Source organism: Stenella coeruleoalba, assembly GCF_951394435.1.
Source record: "Stenella coeruleoalba genome assembly, chromosome: X".
Classification (NCBI taxonomy): Eukaryota; Metazoa; Chordata; class Mammalia; order Artiodactyla; family Delphinidae; genus Stenella; species Stenella coeruleoalba.
The window spans coordinates 116542872-116555302 of NC_137152.1; the positions used below are offsets into that span (position 1 = coordinate 116542872).

Here is a 12431-nt window from a genome sequence, read left to right on the forward strand (position 1 = left end):
AGGCCTCACTGAAAAGGTGGTATTTGAGGAAAGACTGAGAACTTGGTAAGGAAGCAAATCATAAGGATATTTGGGGGAAGACCATTCCAGGCACAAGGAAAAGCCAGTGCAAAGGCTCTGAGGTAGAGCATGCTTAAAATATTAATAAACAAAACAATAAACCAAAGAGGCTAGTGTAGGCAAAGCAGGAGGAATTTCGTAGTTTAGTTTGGGTTTTTCCATAAGATACTAGACAAACCTGAATGAAGTTTTTGGCCAACCCCATACACTTTTAAATTCATTTTGATCACATCTCAGAATGTTATCCTAGTAGTATTTCATGTCAAACTATCAGAGAAGGATTATTTTTTTTCTTCAATGTACTCCACACATTTGATTTCTCAATTTACTTACAGGAATTTTCCCAGAGATCATCAATTGGTAAATTCTGTTTTCCTAATAATATAAAAAAGAAGGAAAATCTGATAGCAATTGATTAAAGGAAAAAAAAATGTGTGCGGAAGAGCGAAATGGTAGATATGAACAATGCTATCTCCTTTTGTTTTCCAAATATACTTTAATTACAATTAATTTTGGGGGTCGGTTGGTCTGAAGCGTACAGTGCTAAACTTAAACTCTTTAAGACTAGGGGTTGCTTCTCGTTCATTATTTTATCTTCTGCCCTTAGCACACTGCAACTGATCCCTATTGTTTGTTGGAGGGCACACCGTGTGTTTCTTCCCAACACCATCGAGCAGTTCTGCGACAACAGTGGGGTGTCCCACAACTTAACTCAATTCTGACATTATCTACCTAGAGATTGTGTCAGATGCCACAGGTCAAGGTCTCAGACCTACAAGATGGGTCTGCCCCACCACCCCTACTTCAGAAGCCAATCTCAAGTCCAGGTTGTTATCTCCTCGGGTTGGATCAATTTGTTAGAGCCACTCACAGAACCCAGAGAAACATTTTCTTATGCTTACCAGTTTATCATAAAGGATACACATACAGTTAGATGAAGAGGTACACAGGGCAAGGTCCAGAGATATCCTGAACTGGGATGTACTACCCTTCCTGGATGTGAATGCATTCACAAACATGGAAGCTCTTCAAATCTTGTTGAAGAGTTTTTCTGGAGTTTAATCTGCAGCCCATCCCCCACCGCTTCCCAGAAGTCAGGGAGTTATGGCCAAAAGTTCCAATCCCCGAAAGCTTAGGACTTTCGGGCGACCAGCTCCATCTTGAGACTATCCAGGGATACTACCCTAAGTGGCCTCATTAGCATAAGCTCAAAAGACAGGCCTATCGCACAGGAAATTCCAAAGGTTTGAGGAGCTTTGTGCCAGGAACCAGGGGCGAAGACTAAATATATTTATTTCTGTGCTTCACTCAGGTGCTATCATCTCTCACCTGGAGTCTTTAGCTCTTGTGATGGTATTTTTGTACACAGACAGTTGTTCAAATTGACATTTCAGGGAGTGACAAGCGCTGACATCTTTCGCTTCTTACACTGTTAACATCTTATACTAGAACAGATTTGTCTTAAGTAATGAACCATTATTGACGCATTTTTAGTACTTAAAGTCCGTATGTTATTCACATTTCCTTTGTGTTTACCTAGTGTGCTTTTTCTGTTCCAGATCCCCATCTAGAGACAAATTACATTTAGTCATCAAGTTTCCTGAGGCTCCTCAGGAATAATCATTTCTAAGACGTTCCTGTTTTTCTGCTGGTTTTTTTCTCTTTGTTTCAGTTAAGGCAGTTTCTTTCATTCTATCTTCAATTTTACTGATCTTTTATCCAGTAGTTTTGAATTTCCTAAGCCCACCCAGTCATCTATTTTTGTTTCATTTCAGATATTGTCTTTTTCTACTCCAGCAGTCCATTTGTTTTGTTTTTATATTCTGTAGGTTTCTCCTTATTATGTTCATATTTCCTTAAAAGTCCTTGATTTTATCTATAACAGCTATTTTAAAGTCTCCGTCTACTTATTCCATCATATCTGTTATTGTGGTGTCTGTTTCTTTTGTGTGATTTTCCTCTCGGTTATGTGTTACATTAAACTGCTTCATCACACATTCATGACGTTTTGATTGGTTGCTGAACAATGTAATGTTATATTATTGGCTGTATAGATTTTGCTTGATTCCTTCACAAAGACTTGATATTTTCCCAAGTATTTGTGCATCAGCCTGACCCTTTTGAGGCTTATTTTTAAGTGTGGTTAAAGTGGGTCAGAAGTATCTTTTACTTTGAGGCTGTTTTTGGTCCACTCCTGAGGCCTGACCATTCTGGTGTCTTTACTGAATGCTCTGGGTGCTCAAAGAGTTCTTTCTACTCTAGCTGCTGAAAATAGCTCTCAGACCTGCGTGAGTTCTGGGAATTGTTCAGCCTACAGCTTCCTGGCAGTTGTTCTCTGTCTTGGTCTCATGGAAATTTACCCTACAAAATGTTCATTCAGTCAAAGATGCAAGGGGATCAATATGTAGGTTTCCTGGAGCCTTTTTTCTAGGTAGCCCTCCTTTATTATTCTTTCCCACAGTTTCCAGTTGGTGAGCCTTTCTGAATTCAGTCTTCTCATCTCAAGAAGACTACTGGGATATGATGGGATTGCCTCTCCCTGCACGATAGCCCTGAAATCGCCTCCAGGGAGAAATCCTGGGGGATCCCAGTACTCACCTCATTGATTTCTCTTTTCTCAGTGATTACACTCCTTAACTGCCTGCTTTCCACTGTCTGTCTGAAAACATATTTAGTGTGTTTCTCTAGTTTTTTAGTTTTTTTTATAGAAGAGAAAATAATTCTGGAACCAATAACTTTGTCATGGCTCAATAAATTACTTTATGAATATTAGGTAAGGTATAGATATATTATACATACTGTCTCACTTAACAGAAAGGAAGGAGTCCCATTCATCATAATCTGAGATAACAGATTAAAATTGGATCCATTTCAGGAAAAACAAGATAAAATAATAGATTATGTGGCTGTTGGGTGGAGAATAGATTGGAATGGTAGGAGTAAGAGTGGAAAGAGGAAAACTAGTTAGGAGTCCAGGGTAGAGATGACGGTGGCCAGGACTATGCTGATACTTGTAGAAATGGTAGAAAAGTGAATGTATTTGAGAGAGTTTGGAGACTGTATTACAGATGAGTTGAACAGTGAGTGATGAATGGAGAAAAGAAACTAAGATTGAAGTTTCTCCATTATGCATATTGGAATCACATGTTTCCATTTACCGATGGGAAGTACTGGCAGAAGGAAAAAGTTTGGAGGGGAAAATGGCCATTTCAGGATTGGACATATTGTATTATATATGCATGTGAAGCATCTTAGTATACATAAGTCATACGACTATAAATGTTGGATGTTGTGTGGGAAAGTCAGTGTGGCCACAGGAGAAAATGAGAATGAGTCTTGGAAGGAAGAAGTTTATTATACTCACAGGTCCCAGAGATGCGGGATCACCGAATGCCACACAGGACCAAAGGGGAAACACGAGGTTTAGTTAGGTGGCAGAAGACAAGAATGCGGGGAAAGTCTAGGCCAGAGCCTTTATTGGGGTTTCCCTGGGAAAGTCAAGGCAGGGTAGAAGCAGCAGCTTAGAAATGTCAAATGTGAACAATTCCAGGGGACTCTGGCTGTAGTGATGGCCTCTAGTTGCCTGATAGCTGGCACTGAGATGCGTCAGGGAAAGAGAACGACTATTAGCTTGGTGTGTGTGAGTTAAAGGAGGAGGTAGCTGGGGCTACAGCCTCAGCCTTGGTTTTGCTCCCAGCCTTTGGTAACCTGAAGAATGGGCTAGTCCAGGAGGGGCAGTCCCTCCTTAGCTAGCAAGATTTTTAACATGTCCAAAGATCATAAAATAAGTGAAAATAAAAAATATGACTAGTACAATAAAGATACTCACGTTTGAAGATGTGAGGAGAGATCAGGGATTCAGATAGAAATTTTGAGTCAGTGTCTTGAGGCTTGCAATTGAAGCCATGGAAGACTATGAGATGACTTCAGAAGAGTATTTAGATACAGAAAAGGTGAGAGCTCAGGACATATCCCAAAGGAACTCCAACTATGAAGGATGACAAAGGGGAATTGAAGGGACACAGAGAAGAAAAAAGCAGAGAGGTAAGAAGAAAATCAGAAGGGCATGGTGTCAAGAAATCCAGAGTAAGAGAACGTTTTGAAAAGAGGGGCACGCTCGACTTCATCAAATGTTGTGAAAGATGAAACAGGATGAGTACATTTAAAAATGCATTTGAGGGCTTCCCTGGTGGCGCAGTGGTTGAGAGTCCGCCTGCCAACGCAGGGAACACGGGTTCGTGCCCCGGTCCAGGAAGATCCCACATGCCGCGGAGCGGCTGGGCCCGTGAGCCATGGCCGCTGAGACTGCACGTCTGGGGCCTGTGCTCCGTAACGGGAGAGACCACAACAGTGAGAGGCCCGCGTACCGCAAAAAAAAACCCAAAACAACAAAAATGCATTTGAGTTTGAATTATGGAGTTTACGGGTGATCTGGGTGACCAGATCTGAGTGGGTTGAAGAGAAATGGGTCATGCAATAGCAGATAAAGTATAAGCAACTCTTTCAGAAATTTAGGGCTGGGTAGTAAGCTGAAGGGGTGGTAGGTAGTAGGTAGAGAGGACGGGTCAAATAATAACTTTTTAATGTTGTAAAATACTACTATATATTGAAATGCTGATGGGAAGGATCCTGTATACAGGGAGAGGTTGAACACATAGGAGAAAAGGAATAAAATATTCATGCACTGCAAACAGACCAGCCTGATTTAAAATCTGAGGTCATTTGCTTACTATCTGAATGGTCTTCACTAGCTACCTCTGAGAGTGAACTTGTACTTTTCAAAAAGTTGGACTACAAATACTTACATGTAGAGCTGTGATGGAAATTAACAACTAAAGCAGTGCCTTTCGAATTGAACTCCGGATACAAATGCTGGTCCAGGAACCATTTGATTCTGGTCTGTGATGAGTAAAGAAATTGAGAGGAAGTGTTAAAAAACCATTCATGATAAAGTTTATGTCTCTTGCACCTAATAATAATTTAAAAATTAGGCTTGGATCACTTCTTGTTTTTATACATCATTTTCATATTAATGTGCTGTATTGGATTTTAAAAAATTGTTAACCCATATTGAATTAGGAAAAAAAAACCTGTTCTAACAGTACAGTTAATTTGAAAAGTGCAGACCTAAAGCACAAAGCCTAGTGCCCTTCATTAAACTCACATGTATGCGCATTTGTACACAAAAGATGGTTGGAGATTATAAAAGAGTAAGTCACGACCGCTTACATACAGTTATGTATAATCTAGTATTTCTAGTATAATCTAAGTATGTAATGTACACACACAAAACCAAGTAATTACAAAATAGAATATTAACCTAGTCAAAACTGTACTAATTGACTGCCTGATGAAACAATGCCCATTTTGGGAGGACTTAAATGACAACCGAAACATCAATTTGGTTTGGGATTGGACTAGAATTTTAAGATTCCTTAAACTTGAGTTATACAATTAGGATAATTCATTATATTATTAATTCAACTTATATTTATTGAAAATTCAATAATTAGGCACCGTTGTACTGCTGAGAATATAGCAGTGAATGAGATGGTTATGGTTTCTGTCAGAGAGTTTTTAAAAATGCACTGAACTACATTATTTGAGGTAATGATAAATATTGTGTCCTAGGATGATCACTGAAAGACCTACCGAGAAGGAGAGACTTGCACAGAGTCCTGAAAGAAAGAAAGGATTGGCTATGCTGATGTTTAGGAAAAGAATTTTCCAGAGATGTGGAATAGCGAGGGCAGAGGTCTTGAGATGGAAACATGTACTGTATTTAAGGAACAGCAATGAGGCCTTTGCAACTGGAGGAACATGACTGAAGAAGGGAGGAGTAAAAGACGACGTTGCAGACATGGTAGGAACACAGATCTGTAGAGTATTTTAGGCCAGGGTAGGTTTTTGGGGTTTTTTTTGTTTTGGGGGTTTTTTGCTTTTACTTTGATTGAAATTGGAAGCCACTGGAGATTTTTAGCAGAGGCATCACACAATTTGTCTTACATTTTAAGGACAATTCTGTTCTTCTAAAATGTAAGAGGGCAAAAGAAGAGGCAGGGAGAACAGTGAGGAGACTACTGTAACAGTCCAGGTGAGAGATTATGGATAAAAAAGGGCAGATGGATCAGCGCTGAAATGTCAGCTGTGGTGAGAAGTGATGGCTTTTGACGACCATGCAAATCTTTCTATAATTTGGACCTGATGCATTGCTCCAGTATCAGTTCCTATAATGTCTTGCCCAAGGATACTAATGACATCAATAATAATAAAAGCTACTGAGTGCACATTATGTTCCAGGCACTTTTCTAAGCAGTCATGGAATAGCTGAAGAAAGTGAAGCATAAAATTTCCTATCATGACCATGTTAGGACTCATGTGTAAAACTGTCTCTTGCCATGAAATTGTGAACTCCGAGAAGAGCCATGTCTTATTCATCTTTACATCTCCTATAGTATGTAAAATAGTGCCCTGAACGTAGTATTAACTCAATAAATATTTGTTATGTTTGTTCATAAAGATGGGGAGATTAATGAAAGAACTTCTCCACATCAAAGCATGCCAAAAAAGATGGTCACTGCAGAAAGTGAGAAAAATTCAAGGAAATTGGGAATTCTTATCATAATTCAATTTCACAATTTCAATAACTGGCCCAGAATAATAGCTATTTCACCACTTTTCCCTCATAACAAGCTCCCAAAGCATCATGTAACCGGCCCTCAGAGAACTTAACACAGTTACAATTTTACAACAATGTGTGATCAATGCCTGGATCCTCCACAAGATTATGAACTCCACGAGAACAGAAACCACAACTGTTTTTTCAACATTTTATCATCAAGCCTAGCACAGCACCTGGCCTATAATAAGCATTTGATATTTATGAACCAAATGGAAAAAGATAACAGTAAGGAATTTTTCCTGGATGCTAAAATCTCTTCCAAGTACTTTATTCATATTAACTTATTTAATCTTCACCACAACCCTATTAAGCAAATACTTTTACTCTTATTTTACTGCCCTGAATGAATTATTATTAATTATTAACTATTAATTCAATATTTTTATTTTACTACTTTAAATGAATTAATGAATACAATGATCATTACTCAGGAGGAGGTTATGCCCACAGCACAGCCAACCACACACACACGCACACACACACACAAACACACACGTGTGTGCGCACACGCACGGCCCAAAGGTACCCATGGACTAATAATAAACCTTTCTGTTGGGCATAGCGAAGACTCCAATTTAGGCTGTCTCCTTATAACAACTTATTGAATTGTTTCCTTTTCAACGAATAGTCTGTTTCATCTATGGGATTCCAAAAGAAATTACGTGATGGGTTTATTCAACCAATTAGCATGTCTGATTAAATTGATAAAATTTGTTTTTCACAACCTAAGAAGGTTTCCATCAAAAGAAGTACATGCCTGTGACTAAATGGACAGATCTAGGTCTCTTTTGATGGCATCATAATTCCCTATAAATTCAGTTTTTAATTTTTTTTTGCCATTAGCAATGTAATGCTTTACCCTTGGATATTCATTTTTCCACAAATTAATTCACACAATTAATCTCACTGAATAATGTATTTAATTAGGTGTGTATTAAATTTTTAGAATGAGAATGAATCATACGGTTCATTCTAAACAAGTAGAAGTTTATGCAATTAAAATATAGAGCTGTTGCAGTAAGTCAGTTTCACCCCCATACTAGTGAACAACATTATAATTAAAGTACAATGTGGCGCTTTGGGGTCCGACTGTGAAACTTCTCAGCACAAAACCATATTCTTACGTTTAAACTATAAAACGACTGGAAAGAAAAGAGAAGAAACTATTAGATTGCTTTTCCGATTTAGTCCCTATGGAAGGACAGTGTATTCATCATGACTTCATTTTCCTAAGAGATGGATTTGTTGGTAAATGTGAGAAGAAAGAAATAAACTAAAAATCTGCAGGTGTTTTAAAGCCTGTTAGTAGTATAGTGTTAAGATATTAAGGCACTGCCATTACTTTGACTGCACATTCACAGCCTGCTTGGATTCTTGTGGTTGCAAAAATAATATTCCATCTAATGGAGGTGTTGGACCAGGGAGGGTTTCCTACAATTTTCCTACCAGTTCTTTTGTTATCATCACAGTTATATCCATCTACTGTCAATGCGTGGGAGCTATAAGAAGGCAGATTTTACGTTTAGCCCAGATGAAGAATGTGCCTTCTTCTATACTTCTCACTCCCTCTTAGGTCCTCCAAGTAGATCTGTCCAACAGTAAACCAGGCTGACTCAGGAATTAGGACCCTTTAAGTCGCCATGTTCAATCAGAGACTGAATTTGTGACCAGCCATCTGTCTGAGATGCTGTATGGCATAATTTCATACTGGATGCATGCTTAATCCAGATGATCTATGAGGTTGCCATAATTATATGAACTGTTATTTAAAATTCCTCACAGAGATGCAGATTGATAAAATATGGCTACCAAAGGGCTTCTTTTTTTTTTTTTTGATTCTTCCTTCTAATGACTGGCTTCTCTGTCCCAGTAACAATTGATGATTTGAGCACCATAAAATAATATTCCTAGTGTTATGGTTGTAGAATCTGTTGATAATCTTTTTCCGGTCACAGAACATACAGACTGAATGTCAGAGTAAGCCTGAAAATAATCTTTGGAACTTATTCTACTAACCCATACCTGCCTTAACACTGGCCAAATCTCCTTCAGGGCACCATGAAAATATGGCACATAGGTATATAGTTAAGGTTAGCAAATATGAAAATTCATAATATATTTTAATGATAATAGACAGACAACTGGAAACTAGGACATTTTTGAAAATTCTGACTTACATACATTTGCTTATTATGGGGCATCTTCTAATAACCAACCCCAAACCTTCCATCTGAACTTAAGGTAAAGGACAAAAAAGAAACATATTTCTATATATTTACCATATTCCACTATTTATAAGTCTTTTAATCAAAGGAAGCAATTTATTTTTCTTGTGCCAAGGAAGACCTTTTTCAATCATACAAATTGTCTGTATCTGATCCCCAAAGTAAACAAAGAATTTGACCAATATTGAACGAAGTCTTTGAATTTGATGAATTACTTGATGTCACGTTCCAAATTACTGCTTCATCCCTCTGAGACTGAGACATTACTGCATTCTTAAGGTAAAATTAGCTTAACATCTAAGTACTGAATAACTTTTTTTTCCTCCTTTTTCATGCTTTCAGCCATCATTTTATCTCTATCTTCCACCGGGACTTACGACCAAAGGTCCAAGAGATTTCATAGCTATGAATTACAGTAAAGAAAAAATACTCATTTAAACGACATCATACTTTAGTTTTAAGTACAATGGTCCCAACTATATTAATACAAAAATAGATTTTAAGATGGTGCATAATTTATGGGGGGTGTGAATTATAAGGCAATGCTTGTTTCCGTTCTTTTATTTTGATGAAAATTCATATAAGTGTTTTTTAACTTATGAGTGTCAAACTCTTTATTTGACTTTCATACATTTCTTACATTTTACGAATGGCGATGCCTCATAGCAAATTGGAAGATAATCTACTTAACCTCAAATTACACTGACAGTATCTTCATAAAAGTAGAGGAGCTCATTAAAAATGCATAGAAGATTGGTTCAAGATGGTGGAGTAGAAGGGCGTGTGCTCACTCCCTCTTGCGAGAGCACCAGAATCACAACTAACTGCTGAACAATCATCCACAAGAAGACACTGACATTCACCAAAAAACATACCCTGCATCCAAAGACAAAGGAGAAGCCACAATGAGACGGTAGGAGGGGTGCAGTCACAGTAAAATCAAATCCCATAACCGCTGGGTGGGTGACTCACAGACTGGAGAACACCTTACAGAAGTCCACCTACTGGAGTAAAGGTTCTGAGCCCCAGGTCAGGCTTCCCAACCTGAAGGGTCCAGGAACGGGAGGAGAAATTTCTAGAGAATAAGACTATGAAGGCTAGTGGGATTTGACTACAAGACGTCAACAGGACTGGGGGAAACAGAGACTCCACTCTTGAAGGGCACACACAAAGTAGTGCATGCATCAGGACCCAGGGGTAAGGAGCAGTGACCGCATAGGAGACTGAACCAGACCTACGTGCTAGTACTGGAGGGTCTCCTGCAGAGGCAGGGGGTGTGGCTGTGGCTCACCATGGGAACAAGGACACTGGCAGCAGAAGTTCTGGGAAGTATTCCTTGGCATCAGCCCTTCCGGAGTACACCATTAGCCCCACCAAAGAGTCCGGTAGGCTCCAGTGCTGGGTCACCTCAGGCCAAACAACCAACAGGGAGGGAACCCAGCCCCACCCATCAGCAGACAAGCGGATTAAAATTTTACTGAGCTCTGCCCACCAGAGCAACACGCAGCTCTAGCCACCACCAGTCCCTCCTATCAGGAAACTTGCACAAGCCTCTGAGATAGCCTCATCCACCAGAGGACAGACAGCGGAAGCAAGAACTACAATCCTGCAGCCTGTGGGAAAAAAAGCACATTCACAGAAAGATAGACAAGATGAAAAGGCAGAGGGCTATATACAAGATGAAGGAACAAGATAAAACCCCAGAAAAACAACTAAATGAAGTGGAGATAGGCAACCTTCCAGAAAAAGAATTCAGAATAATGATAGTGAAGATCATCCAGAACCTGGGAAAAAAAGGGGGAGGAAAAGATCGAGAAGATGCAAGAAATGTTTAACAAAGACCTAGAAGAATTAAGGAACAAACACCTAGAAGAATTAAAGAACAAACACACAGAGATGAACAATACAATACCTGAAATGAAAAATACACTATAAGGAATAGCAGAATAACTGAGGCAGAAGAACGAATAAGCGACCTGGGAGACAGAATGGTGGAATTGACTGCTGCAGAACAGAATAATGAAAAAAGAATGAAAAGAAATGAAGAGACCTCTGGGACAACATTAAAGGCAACAACATTCACATTATAGGGGTCCCAGAAGGAGAAGAGTGAGAGAAAGGATCCGAGAAATATTTGAAAAGATTATAGTCGAAAACTTCCCTAACATGGGAAAGGAAACAGCCACCCAAGTCCAGGAGGTGCAGACAGTCCCAGGCAGGATGAACCCAAGGAGAAACATGCCGAGACACACAGTAATCAAATTGACAAAAATTAAAGAAAAATTATTAAAAGCAACAAGGGAAAATTGGCAAATAACATACAAGGGAACTCCCAGAAGGTTAACAGCTGATTTCTCAGCAGAAACTCTACAAGTCAGAATGGAGTGGCATGATATATTTAAAGAGATGAAAGGGAAGAACCTACAACCAAGATTACTCTACCCAGCAAAGATCTCATTCGGATACGACTGAAAAATCAAAAGCTGTACAGACAAGCAAAAGCTGAGAGAATTCAGCAGCACCAAACCAGCTCTACAACAAATGCTAAAAGAACTTCTCTACCTGGGAAACACAAGAGAAGAAAAGGACTTACATAAACAAACACAAAACAATCAGGAAGATGGTAATAGGAACATACATATCAATAATTACCTTAAATGTGAATGGATTAAATGCTACAACGAAAAGACACAGGCTCGCCGAATGGCTACAAAAACAAGACCCGAATATATGCTGTCTACAAGACACCCACTTCAGACCTAGGGACACATACAGACTGAAAGGGAGGGGATGGAAAAAGATATTCCATGCAAATGGAAATCAAAAGAAAGCTGGAGTAGCAATACACATATTACATAAAATAAATTTTAAAATAAAGACTGTTACAAGAGACAAGGAAGGATACTTCATAATGATCAAGGGATCAATCCAAGAAGAAGATATAACAATTATAAATATATATGCACCCAAAATAGGAGCACCTCAACACATAAGGCAAATGCTAACAGCTATAAAAGAAGAAACTGACAGTAACATATAATAGTGGGGGACTTTAACACCTCACTTACACCAATGGACGAATCATCCAGACAGAAAATGAATAAGGAAACACAAGCTTTAAATGACACAATAGACCAGAGAGATTTCACTGATATTTATAGGACATTCCATCCAAAAACAGCAGATTACACTTTATTCTCAAGTGTGCATGGAACATTCTCCAGGATAGATCACATCTTGGTTCACAAATCAAGCCTCAGTAAATTTAAGAAAACTGAAATCATATCAAGCATCTTTTCTGACCACAACACTACGAGATTAGAAATGAATTATAGGGGAAAAAACGTAAAAAACACAAACTCATGGAGGCTAAACAATACGTTCCTAAATAACCAAGAGATCACCGAAGAAATCAAAGAGGACTTCAAAAAATTCCTAGAGACAAATGACAATGAAAACATGAC

The 12431-nt window shown here is 38.7% G+C and overlaps 1 protein-coding gene across 17 annotated transcripts in view; it reads right to left on the reverse strand.

Annotated features, from left to right (window-relative positions):
- LOC307180944 (uncharacterized protein) overlaps nt 1-12431 on the reverse strand; it is a 622728-nt gene that overhangs the window by 135962 nt on the left and 474335 nt on the right. For all 17 annotated transcript variants that reach the window (XR_013825813.1, XR_013825814.1, XR_013825815.1 and 14 more), the window contains one exon: nt 4866-4959. The gene's annotated coding sequence lies outside the window, so the exon portion shown is untranslated. The remainder of the gene's footprint in view (nt 1-4865; nt 4960-12431) is intronic.